Source organism: Macaca fascicularis, chromosome 1 (assembly GCF_037993035.2).
Source record: "Macaca fascicularis isolate 582-1 chromosome 1, T2T-MFA8v1.1".
Classification (NCBI taxonomy): Eukaryota; Metazoa; Chordata; class Mammalia; order Primates; family Cercopithecidae; genus Macaca; species Macaca fascicularis.
In genome coordinates this window covers 100,786,035-100,799,113 of record NC_088375.1, presented here as the reverse complement: position 1 = coordinate 100,799,113, position 13,079 = coordinate 100,786,035, and the positions used below count along the sequence as shown (strand labels likewise).

Here is a 13,079-nt window from a genome sequence, read left to right as displayed (position 1 = left end):
GAAATAGACTGGACTCAGACACCAACTAAAAGCAGCATCACTCATCACTCCCCAGCTTTTAGTTACAAGCAGCTAAATATTCTCCTCTAAATACCAAGGGATGACAACCCAAAGCTGTGAGAGGGGAAGAGATCTGATTTGACAACAGGCTGAACAGAACGCAGGCTAAGTTCCAGTTTTTAACAACGTAAGAAATATGATCGACACACAGACAAAATACAATGAAAATGAATAAAGAAGAAAAGAAGACATGGGGTAGGGGACACGCACTCACTCCTAGGCATAAGTCATTTGAAGACATACAGCAATAGTTTAGGACGGAAAGACAAGAAGCCCACAGACAATTAAACTTGTAAAAGTAATTCAACCAGAGCTGGAACAAAGCCAAGAACAACACCCAAACTCTTTGGGAAACTGGTAGGAATTTTATGACTGTAGTGGTCAGCAGTTGAGCATCAGGGTAGTCTGTCTTGAACTCAAGAATTTTAATGCCTCCAACTCCCACTCACCTTTCCTCCTTTTATCACTGAAGTAAGGCCAGGTTGAGCTCCTGAGAAAATAGGTCTGTCGATTCACTGAAGGACTGAGAAAAGTTAAAATTTACATGGCAAAGGTGTGTCTTCTACTGAACATAATAAAAATATTTATGAATACACTTCAGTATGTTTAGGCCTTCTCAAAACTATTTAAAGCAGAATAATTTATCTAATTCTAATTACTGAATAACCCACACGCATATGGAAATAAAATGAACCAACATGAAGATTAGAAGCCAGGCAAGTAATCTCCCAGCTCCACTAAAACGTAAAGTCATTTAAAAGGATAACCTGAATCTTTTTAACGCTAAACCGTAACCAAACAACCTCTCAACAAGAAGCCACAGAGCAGAGGGGGAAATCCCGGAGAGAATGTGATAGCGCTAGTGCCGGTTTGTTTACAGAGACTCCAGTAACAATCATGAGTCAGAAATTCAAGCCACCAGATGCTTTCCAACTAACAGGGACCAAATGGGACCGTTCTAAGATATCCTAAAAGATTTGGGAGTTAGAGGAGGTAAACTAAGAGAATTATAACACAAAGGGTACAAGACCACAAGGCAACAACCGACTCCGGGATTCTTGGACCTCCGCCTTCCGTACAAAGTGCTGGGCCTGGGAACTTGGGATGGGGGAGGGGGACCCATTGCGCGGTGGCCCTGAGGTGAGGGGGAGACGCAGGGCGAGCCATGTCCCTCAATCTAAGGGGAGAAATAGGAGCGCACAAATGGGTCACCCAACGAAGCAAGGCGTCCCTGTGAACTGTGGGGCTGGCTCTTGGGGGCAACCCCAGGGCTGACCTGAGGAAAGGACAACCAGTATTCCCGGCGATGACTTCGGGTCGGCGGAAGGAAAAGACCTGAGCGCTAAGAGCTTGGGAAAGGGGTCAGGCCCATCCTTAAGGGAAACCGGCTGGGGAGCGGAGAGGGGGCAGGCCGAGCCGGAACGAGACACAGACCGGGTAAGGTCAAGGGGGGGGGTGTCCGGCTGGGGCAGTTACAAGCACGGGAATCGGCGAGGCTCAGCAGCCCGCTTCCCGTCTTGGGTCATCCTTCTGCTAGCGGCTGCTCCGACTGTTCCAGGCCCAGCCGCCCCGTCCACTGCCACCACCAACGCCGCCGCCATCTTACACTGGCCAGCGGCCGCCACCACCACCGCCTCCGCTCTCTGCGCTTGCGCCTGCGCTGCCACGCTTTCCGGCCCCGTTTGCGACGATGTGCTCGAGAAGACTGAGGGAAGAGTGGTCGCGCGAGCTCACGGCTCGCAACCCTCCTCGAAGGACGCACAAGGGGCGGGGCTTAAGACCAACGGAAAACAGAGGGAGGGGCGCGTGCGCATTACCGAAGAGGCAAAGTTGTTTTTGTAGTTTCTTTGGGCTTGCTTTTCTTGTGATACTCAAAACAAATGCGAGTTAGGGGCTTCCCAGAGTTGTGATAGAAATAAACTAAATTTCCAGGCTACCTCCTGGATGATGGCCAATTTTGCCGTTTTTGAATACTGGGAACGAGCAATGATTGCCACAAGGATTTTTCTGAAAATACCCGTTTCCTTTCAGGACTTCGTTTCCTTAAGTGGTTTCTATACTATCGAGGCCCATTTTCCCCTCAGAGTCTCCATTTACGTATTCTTAAAGAAGGGGCTCAGTAGCTTGAGGTGTAGCTATTCCAGAGGCTCTTTTCTGAAGAGGGGTGGTGTGGTAAAAGTTCCCATATCGGGTGATATGGGGTGACTGTTGTACCCTGTTTCGTTATGACACCTACAGGAACCGTGCAGAGGATTAATCCCAGCTGCCAAGCTGGGGAATTTTTTTTTTTTTTCCAACCAGAAGGCCAGGGTGCAAAAATCTGACCCTTTCTCACCTCCCCTACCGCTACTCTCCTAGTCCAAGTCATTATATATTACTTAAGACTACCGCAATAGAAACTTACCTCGTTTGTCTACTTCCATTATTGCCATTGCAATTAAACATAAGGCAGCCAGAGTGATTTTTTTAAATGTAAGGTCTGGCCGGGCGCGGTGGCTTATGCCTGTAATCCTAGCACTTTGGGAGGCGGATGTGGGCGGATGCGGATCACTTGAGGTCAGGAGCTCAAAACCAGGCCAACATGGTGAAACCCGTCTCTACTAAAATTACAAAAAAAAAAAAAAAAAAATTACCCGGCGTGGTGGAGCGTGCCTGCAATCCCAGCTACTTGGGAGGCTGAGGCAGGAGAATCGCTTGAACCCGGAGGTGGAGGTTGCAGTGAGCTGAGATCGCACCACTGCACTCCAGCCTGGGTGATGGAATGAGACTCCATCTCAAAAAAAAAGTAAGGTCGTATTATTTCCCCAGTCCCCACCTTGTTCAAAACCTCCAATAGCTTCCCATCACATAATAAAAGTCAAAAGTATGATAGCCTTAGAGGCCATCAAAAAATCAGTTGCCTCTAAGAAGGGCCCTACATGATCTGATCTAGCACCTGCCTATTTATCTGATTCATCTCCTCCCGCACTGCCTAGCTCTGTTCTAGCCTCACTAGCCTTACTGTCACTCCAATCAAAGCATGTCCCAGCCCTAAGGTTTTTTCCTTTTCTTGGAATGTTCATCTACTAGATCTTTACTAGACTTGAAGTGACTATTGAAATCCTACTTCCTAAGGCAGGCAGCTCTTGACTATTTTAACTAAAATGGAACCTCATGCCATTATTCTCCTCTATCCCCTTCCTCTGCATTGTTTTTTTCGTAACATTTTTTACCTATAACATTTAATCTAAAATTACATATTTGTAATCCAGCTATACTACTAGAATATAAATTCTTGAGGGCAAGGACTATGTTTTTATCAGTTTTGTAATCTCAACACCTAGAAGAGGACTACAGCACAAAGTAGCTATTTAATGCCCCACCATCCTATTCATTCTTTCATTCATTCAGTCAACAACTATTTATTGAATTCCTGCTCTGGAAGGCCCTGTTCTATGTGCTGGGGCTGCAACAGTGAATAGAACCAAGATTCTTGCATTCATGGAACTTACTAGTGCAAGGGTTGGGAGCATAGGAGGAGGGGAAAGACACACAAATAATAAAGTTATTAAGAGTACTGTAAAGGAAAATAAAGCAGAATAAAAATGGGTTACATGGATGGGTGTGCTCTTTTACATAGTGGGTTCAGGGAAGGCTCCTCTGCTGAGGTGACATCTAAATAAAGGTTTGAAGTGAGACAGTAAGCTATACATACTTGGGAAAGAACATTTCAAGCAGAAGAAACAACAAGGTAAAGACCCTGCAGCTTGAGTGTGCTTGGCAAGGAAGCCACCGTGGCAAAAGAAGAGATAGGAACTTAGTTTGGAGAAACAAGATGGGAGCCAGATCACTTACCGACTTATGGACCAATGAAAGGACTTTGAATTTTATCCTAAGAATGCTGGGAAGCCATGGAGGGTTTTGAGTAAAAGAGTGGCATGATCTGATTTGTAATTGAAGATGTTCACTGTGGTTGATTCTTTGAGAACTCCCTATAGGGAAGCCAAATAGAAGCTAAAAGACCAGTTAGGAAGCTATTGAAGAAGACCTACAAGACGAGTGTTGCAATGAAAGTGGTAGGATTCAGGATGTACTCTGAAAGTGGTAGAGAGGTGATGTGTTAATAGATTGAATGTGGGGGACAAGATAAAGACAAGAATCAAAAATCAGTAAAAAAGTACAAAAGTCAAAGTACAAAATACAAAAATCAGTTTGATTTGAGTAACTGGATAGTGATGTCGTTTACTGAGATAGCGCATGTGGGGAGACAGGAGCAAGGGTTTCTTTTTTTGGCAGGGGGAACGTCCAATTTTACTTCAGACATATGAAAGTGGAGATCCCTATTAGATTTCCGAATGGAGTTACTGAGTAAACAATTGGAAATATGAACCTGGAGCTCATAGAAGGGACAGTGAGAGGTATAAATTAAGGAGTAGTTAAGTTATAAATGGCATACATAGCCACGGGGTGGAGAGAAATCAATGTGGAAGAAAAGAGAAGCAGTTTAAAGACTGAGACCTCTAATCCTGAGGCATTCCGAAATAAAGGTCAGAGAGGAGGAACATACAACAAAATTTATTTTAAAAGAGTAGCCAGGAAATAGGAAGAAAACTCAAAAGTGAGGGGTCTTATAAAACAAACCAAAAAAAGGCTTCAAGAAGGGGCTATAATCTCCATCATTCCTGCTCATAAAACAGGTTAAGATCACTGAAAATTGACCATCGGATTTGGAAAATGGAGGATCAGACCATGGCAAGTCATCTTAGTGGAGCTATAGGGATAGAGGCCTCTCTTTCTACGATCTGCTTTTTGTACCGTTTTGTGGACACAATGGTTATTACCACCAAATCAATTGCCATTACCACTGAATTGTCCCTTTCTTATTTGGGCTTTCCTATTTGAGGTTGTGATGATTATTATCCCTTGTGTATCTATCTTATCTCTCTAATCATTTATTCAATTAGCTTCTCTTCCCCTTCATTCTATGTGTTCTTTCAGTGATTGTATCCATTCTTACATTTAAACTACTGTCCAGGGCTGGGCGCAGTGGGTCACATCTGTAATCCCAGCACTTTGGAAGGCCAAGGTGGGTGGATCATTTGAGCTCAGGCCCAGCCTGGGCAACATGGCAAAACCTCGTCTCTCCAAAAAATACAAAAATTAGCTGGGCATGGTAGTGTGACCTGTAGTCCCAGCTACTCAGGAGGCTGAGGTAGGAAGATCTCTTGAGCCTGGGAGGCAGAGGTTGCAGTGAGCTGAGGTCACACCACTGCACTCCAGCCTGGATGACAGAGTGAGACCCTGTTTCCAAAAAAAAGAAAAACTACCATCTACATAATGATGACTTCCAAGTCTTTATTTCCAACTCAGGCTTTAGACTCACATACCTGATGGCCAATGGCACTTTTTTTTTTTTTTTTAACAGCTTTCTTTCTCCTTTTTTCTTTCTTTCTTTCTTTCTTTCTTTCTTTCTTTCTTTCTTTCTTTCTTTCTTTCTTTCTTTCTTTCTTTCTCTTTTCTTTCTTTTTCTTCCCTCCCTCTCTTTCTCTTTTCTTTTCTCTTTTTCCTTTCTCTCTCTCTCTCTTTTTTTTCTTTCTCTCTTTCTTTCTAGACAGAGTCTCTGTCGCTCAGGCTGCAGTGCAGTGGCACAATCTTGGCTCACTGCAACCTCAGCCTCCCAGGTTCAAGCTGTTCTCCTGCCTCAGCTTCCCGAGTAGCTGGGATTACAAGCACCCGTCACCACACCCGGCTAATGATTATATTTTTAGTAGAGATGAGGTTTCACTATGCTGGCCAAGCTGGTCTTGAACTCCTGGCCTCAAGTGATCCACCCACCTCGGCCTCCCAAAGTGCTGGGATTACAGGCATAAGTCACCGCACCCAGCCTTTAACAGCTTTATTCATATAAATTCACATACATATAATTCACATACAGTTCATTCATTTGAAGTATATAATTGGCCAGGCACAGTGGCTCACTCCTGTAATCCCAGCATTTTGGGAGGCTGAGGCAGGCAGATTGCTTGAGTCCAGAAGTTCGAGACCAGCCTGGGCAACATGATGAAACCCCATCTCTACAAAATAAAATACAAAAATTAGCCAGGTGTGGTGGCATGCACCTGTAAGTCCCAGCTACTTAGAAGGCTGAGGTGGGAGGATCACTTGAACCCAGGAGGCAGAAGTTGCAGTGAGCTGAGATCACACCACTGTACTCCAGCCTGGGCAACAGAGGGAGAGGCTGTCTCAAAAAGAAACAAACAAACAAACAAAAAGTATAAATTCACTCATTTAAAGTATATACTTAAATGGCATTTTTTGGGGAAAAAATGTATTCCTAGGTTAAAAAAAAAAAGTATACATTTCAATGGCTTTTTGTATACTTATAGATACATGTGACTATCACCACAGTCAATTTTAGAGTATTTTCACCACCTCAAAAAGAAACCTAGTGCCTTTTAAGCTAATCTCCATTCCATCTTCCCATTCCCCCAACCAGAACCCTAAGAAACCATTCATCTATTTTCTGTGTCTATAGATTCCTTAACTCTAGACTTTCATATGAATGGAATCACATAGTATGTGGTCTTTTGTGACTGGCTTCTTTAACTTAGCACAATGTTTTCAAGGTTCATCCATGTTGTAGCATTAATCAGTACTTCATTTCACCTTATGGCCAAATAATATTCCATAGTGTGGATGAACCACATTTTATGTGTTCATCTGTTGATGAATATTTCAGTTGTTTCCACCTTTTGGCTATTATGAATAATGTTGCTATCAACATTAATATACAAGTTTCTGTGTGAATGTGTTTTCATTTCTCTTGGGTATATACCTAGGAATGAATGGAATTGCTGGGTCATATGGTTAACTCTATATTTAAACATATGAGGAACTGCCAGGCTGTTTTCCAATGCAGTTGTACCATTTTACATTCCCAGCAGCAGTGTATGAAAATTCCAATTTCTCCCCATCCTTGACAACACTTATCTCACTTTTTGATTCTAGTCATCCCAGTGGTTGTGAAGTGGTATCTCATTGTGGTTTTGATCTGCAATTCTCTGATGACTAATGATGTCGAGTATTTCTTCATGTGCTTACATAGGTCATTTTTATGTCTTTTCTGGAGGAATGTCTATTCAGATCCTTTGCCCACTTTTAAATTGACTTTTCTTTAAAAAAAAAAAAATTTTTTTTTTCTTTTTTTTTTTTTTGAGTCAAAGTCTTGCTCTGTCCACCCAGGCTGTAGTGCACTGGTGTGATCTTGGCTCACTGCAACTTCTGCCTCCCAAGTTCAAGCAATTCTCTTGCCTCAACCTCCCACATAGCTGGGACTACAGGTGCACGCCACCACGCCCAGCTAATTTTTGTAGAGACTGGGTTTCGCCATGTTGGCCAGGTTGGTCTCAAACTCCTGACCTCAGGATATCTGCCCACGTTGGCCTCCCAAAGTGCTGGGATTACAGGCATGAGCCACCACACCCGGCCAAAAAACAATTTTTCAAGGAACCGTGTCTCACTCTGTTGCCCAGGTTGGAGTACAGTGGTTATTCACAGGCACGATCATAGTATAATGCAGCCTTGAATTCCTGGCCTCAAGGGATCCTCCTGTGTAGCTAGGACTACAAGTGCATGCCACCATGCCCAACAGATTTTCTTTTTTCTTTTTTGAGACAGGTCTTGCTCTGTCATGAACACAGTTTATTGCAACCCTGACTTCCTGGGGTCAAGCAATCCTCCTGCCTCAGACTCCCGTGTAGCCGGGACCACAGGCACATGCCACCATGTCCAGCTAATTTTTTTTTTTAGAGACAAGGTCTCTTTGTTGTCCAGGCTGTTCTTGAACTCCTGAGCTCAAGCAATCCTCCTGCCTTGGCCTCCCAAAGTGCTGGGATACAGATGAGAGCCACCACACCCAGCCCAGACTTTTTTTTTTGAGATGGAGTTTTGCTCTTGTTGCCTGGGCTGCAGTGCAATGGTGCGATCTTGGCTCACTGCAACCTCCACCTCCTGAGTTTAAGTGATTCTCCTGCCTCAGCCTCCCAGGTAGCTGGGATTACAGGCACCCGCCACCACATCCAGTTAATTTCTGTATTTTTAGTAGAGATGGGGTTTCACCACGTTGGCCACACTGTTCTCAAACTCCTGACCTCAGGTGATCCACCCGCCTCGGCCTCCCAAAGTGCTGGGATTACAGGCGTGAGCCACCATGCCCGGCCCAGATTGCCTTTTTATTATTAAGGATATATTCTAGATACAAGTCTCTTATCAGATATGTGATTTGCAAATATTTTCTCCCTTTCTGCAGGTTGTGTTTCATCATGATGTCCCTAAGGCACAAAACTTTTAAATTTTGATGTGTTCAAACTTATATTTTTGTTGTTGCTCATGCATTTGGTGTCATATCTAAGGATCCTTTGCAAAACCCAAAGTCATGAAGATTTTACCTCTGTGTTGTCTTCTAAGAACTTTAGTTTTAATTCTTTTATGTCATTCATCGATTTTATCTTTTGTAAATAGTGTGAGGTAAAAATTGAACTTCAATCCTTTGCATGTGGCTATCCAGTTGTCCCAGCACCATTTGTTGAAAAACTATTATTTCCATATGGGATGGTCCTGGCACCCTTGTCAAAAATCAATTGACTATATGTATGAGTTTATTTCTGGAATCTTAATTCTATTCCATTGATCACCACATCAATTCTTGTGCCAGTTCCACATTGTATTTTTTCTTTCTTTTTTTTGGACAGGGTCTCACTTTATTGCCCAGGCTGGAGTGCAGTGGTGTGATCTCGGCTCACTGCAGCCTTGACCTCCTAGACTCAAGTGATCCTCCCACCTCAGCCTCCCAAATAGCTGGGACCATGTCTGGCTAACTTTTTAAAATTTATTTTACGTAGAGACAAGGTCTCGTTATGTTGCCCAGGATAATATTGAACTCCAGGGCTCAAGGGATCCTCCTGCTTTGGCATCTCTAAGTGCTGGGATTACAGGCATGAGCCACTGCACCCACCCTTAACTTTTTTGTAGAAATGGGGTCTCACTGTGTTGCCCAGGCTGGAGGATTTTTTTGTATGCAAGATAATGCCATCTGTGAATATAGTTTTGTCTCTTCCTTTCCAATCTGGATGCCTTTTATTTCTTTCTCTTGCCTAATTGTTCTGGATAGAACATTCAGCACAATGCTGACTTGAAGTGGAAAGAGTGAATATCCTTGTGTTCCTGATATTGGAGGAAAAGTATTCAGTCTTTCACCATTAAGCTATGATGTCAGCTATAGGTTACTCATAGGTGCAATTTTATGAAGTTGACAAAGTCCCCATCTATTCCAGCACCTTAACATTCCAAAACTGAACTCACTTTTGCTCTACCTTCTGTCAAACCCAAACTGTTCTGATTCTTGATATTTCTTAGTTGGCACCACTATTAACCTGTCTTAGGTTGGATTCTCTAAAAGCAGAGCCTGAGAAAGTGATTCTGTACAAATGGTTTATTGAGGGAGTGCTCTCAAGTAAAACCTGTAACAAAGTGAGGGAAGCAATATAGGACAGGGGGGAAAGTTACCCAAAGATATAGATTCAGATGGTAAGTTTAGCCTCCACTAGGAACTCTGGAACATAAATGGCACCACATTTGTCCTACCTTGAGGAAACGGGGAGGAATTTTGTAATATTTCTTTTTTTTGAGACACAATCTCGCTCTGTCACCCAGGCTGGAGTGCAGTGGTGCAATCTCGGCTCACTGCAACCTCTGCCTCCCAGGTCAGGATAAATTTTTGCTTTTTCCAAAATGGAAAATGTTCAGTGTAATCAACTCACCATCAAGTGTCTAGTTGTTCTCCTTGAGTAGTAGTGAACTGGGGGTTCAGCATTGGTCTCTGTTGCTGACAGGTCTCTATTGTTGAACACTCAGCAATAGCAGTAGCTAGGTCAGCTTTGGGTGAGAGGAGTCCATGTTACTAGGCCAATGAGTAGCGTCCATCTCTGCCACCATGGTGATTCTATTCATGAGTACACTGTGCAAGCACTGGGATAGCTGAGGTAGTTCTGATAAATTCATCCTGTCCAACATGGTGAAACCCTGTCTCTACTAAAAATACGAAAATTAGCCGGGTGTGGTGGCAGGCGCCTGTAATCCCAGCTACTTGGGAGGCTGAGGCAGGAGAATCGCTTGAACCTGGGAGGTGGAGGTTGCAGTGAGCCAAGATCTCGCCATTGCACTCTAGCCTGGGTGACAAGAGCAAGACTGTCTCAAAAAAAAAAAAAAAAAAAACAACCAAAAACATCTTGTCCATCTGGTTACTTCGTCCTTTGCTGGCAATGCTTTAATAGGCTCCACTCTCCCTGGCCCATCCAAATACTCTTCATCCAACCTTGTCACCCATTTTTAAATCTTGTTTCTTCCAGGCCCCTGACCAGCAAAGCCAGTGACCATGAGTTCTTGTATAACTTTATCTCCAGCCACTTTTTTCTTTTCTCAAAGGAAATGGTCAAGTATATTGCCTGAAGCCCTACACGTTAAGATTTCCCTCATCTTTGTCTTTCATGACCACCTGAGTAGGTCTCAGTGAGAGGCTGTAGTCCATCTGGCTTGCCCCAGCATAACAAGGCAGTCTTACCCATAAACCAGGCCTAGAGTTTTTCCTCCTTTGTAAGGTGGCTGAAGGAATTTTTGTATGGCCAGAGGCATGAGCTAAGAAAAAGGTATCAGTGCACCAGAGTAGGTGACATGGGAGCGCTGGGGCCCCTTGTTCAATTTAACTTACTTGTGCCACTAAGTTTGCTTGGGCTTCTTCCCAAATGTACCATTTCCATTGTAGTAAGATGGTTTGCTGCTGTATACACCCAACCTCATGACTTGGAAGGTCTAATGATAACCAGCTGGTTATATGGGCAACTGGTCACACTTGATATCACTTGATATCTCATGGCCAGACGCTGAGTCTCTTCCAGGGCCTAACAGCAAGCCAGAAAATGCATTTCAAATGGTAAAACTTTTTCTGCTAAAAATGGCATCACCTTACTCCAGAATCCTGGAGGTCTGGGCTGGAACTCTCCCTCCTACTGGGTATTATCAAAGAATCTACAATCTCTTCCTACCATAGATACCTCTAGTACAATGGAATTTTCCAGGTGATATGGCCCCCTGGACCTGTTGCAGAGCTGTTCCTTGCATACCCAAGTGCAGAATATGCTGCCTCCAAAACCGTAAGAGGCCTGCAATAACCTGTACTTTACTTTAGAGGCGATGTTCTAGAATGCTTCAGACCACTGAACTAAAAATTTCACCAGTCGCAGGCCCCTGCATCTTTGCAGCATTTATCCCCTACCACCTTGAGTAAATATGTCTAACCAAGGAATCCAGGGTACTTGACATTGCTTGGTTGTAGGGTCTGATTAACATATCCTTAATACCTGATTAATATAACTTTTTTTTTTTTTTTTTTTTTTTAAGACGGAGTCTCACTCTGTTGTCCAAGCTGGAGTGCAATGGCGCAATCTCAGCTCACTGCAACCTCCGCCTCCCAGGTTCAAGTGATTCTCCTGTCTCAGCCTCCCAAGTATCTGAGACTACAGGCACACGCTACCACGCCCAACTAATTTTTGTATTTTTAGTAGGGACAGGGTTTCACCATGTTGGCCAGGTTGGTCTCAAACTCCTGACCTCAGGTGATCCACCCACCTCAGCCTCCCAAAGTGCTGGGATTACAGGTGTGAGCCACCACGCCGGGCCAGATAGTAAATATTTTCAATTTTGCCGGCCATATGGTCTGTGTTGCAACTACTGCATTCAGTCATTGTAGCACAAAAGCATCCACAGACAATATGTTAATAAATGATAGTTGCATGTTAATAAAACTTTATTTGCAAAAACAGGTAATGAGCCAGATTTGGCCTGTGGGCTGTAGTTTGTGATCTAGCTAGATTAGCAGCTACATACCTATACAACAGCCTGTTACTTTGTCCAGTAAAGAAAGCATATCCAACACAGCACTGCAATTGGGACTACTACTTGCTTAAGTTTGTAGTATTTCATTGTTATTCACTATAGGCCATCTAGTTTTTGCATAGGTCAAACAGCTGAAACTGAATGTGACTATAATGGAGATAACACCCCTACAACCTTTGTCTTTAAGGGTTGAACTCATCTCTGCCATTTTCCCCAGAATACAGTATTTTTTATTTTCTATCTTGGCAGAGGTGGGGGTGCAGTTTCAGGAGCATGGCCTTTCTGCCAAAACTGCTAAACATGTTCATTCTGATTATACATTTGGAAACGGGGGATATGATCATAATGCGGGGTTTTTGGACACATTGTAAGAGCAGGGTTAGGGGTGTTGAGGGGAAGACACTGTGGTGGTACTTCGGGTTCCTGGGTATCAGTGCCAACTCAGAACCCTGTAACCCTGTTTCCCAACTCAAAAACATCTACATATTCTTTTCCCAGTGTTTGGCTGTGATATTTTAAAATATATATTTGGTCTTCAACCCCTTTTCCTGGAATATAACTTCTAAAATCCTTGAAATCTTCAAAGTGATGTCTTATCATATTCCAATGAGTTGACTGATGGTTGCCATCCCCCTAGGTAGCTTCAGGATGGGGGCCAGTCAACAAAAAAACTAAAGCAGTATTAGAGGGTTGGAACTTTCAACCCCACCCCCAAACCTCTAGAGAAAACAGAGGGGCTGAATTTTAAATTAATCACCAATGGCCAATGGTTCAACTAATCATGCCTACATATAAAGCCTCCAAAAAGACCCAAAAAATACAAGATCCAGACAGCTTCCAAGATGTAAAACACATGAAGGTTTCTAGAGTGAGGGATCCCCAACACCTGGGCCACGAACCAGTACCAGTCCATGGCTTGTTAGGAACTGGGCCTCACAGCAGGAGGTGAGTGGCAGGTGGGCCAGCAATATCGCCTAAGCTCCACCTCCTGTCAGATCAGCAGCGGCATTAGATTCTCAGAGGAGTGCAAACCCTATTGTGAACTGCACATGCGAGGGATCTAGGTTGTGTGCCCCTTATGAGAATCTAGC

The 13,079-nt window shown here is 43.7% G+C and overlaps 1 protein-coding gene across 33 annotated transcripts in view; it reads right to left on the bottom strand.

The window, feature by feature from the left end:
- Positions 1–1,767, bottom strand: part of DCAF8 (DDB1 and CUL4 associated factor 8) — a 46,610-nt gene extending 44,843 nt beyond the window's left edge. For 7 of the 33 annotated variants that reach the window (XR_012434666.1, XR_012434669.1, XR_012434693.1 and 4 more), the window contains exons 1-2: positions 1,337–1,767; positions 510–583 (exon numbers count right to left, since the gene is read on the bottom strand). The gene's annotated coding sequence lies outside the window, so the exon portion shown is untranslated. Of the gene's footprint in view, positions 1–509; positions 626–1,336 lie in introns of all 33 variants that reach the window. The other 26 variants (XR_012434668.1, XR_012434679.1, XR_012434682.1 and 23 more) reach the window with 9 other exon arrangements.
- Positions 1,768–13,079: the final 11,312 nt, after the last annotated feature.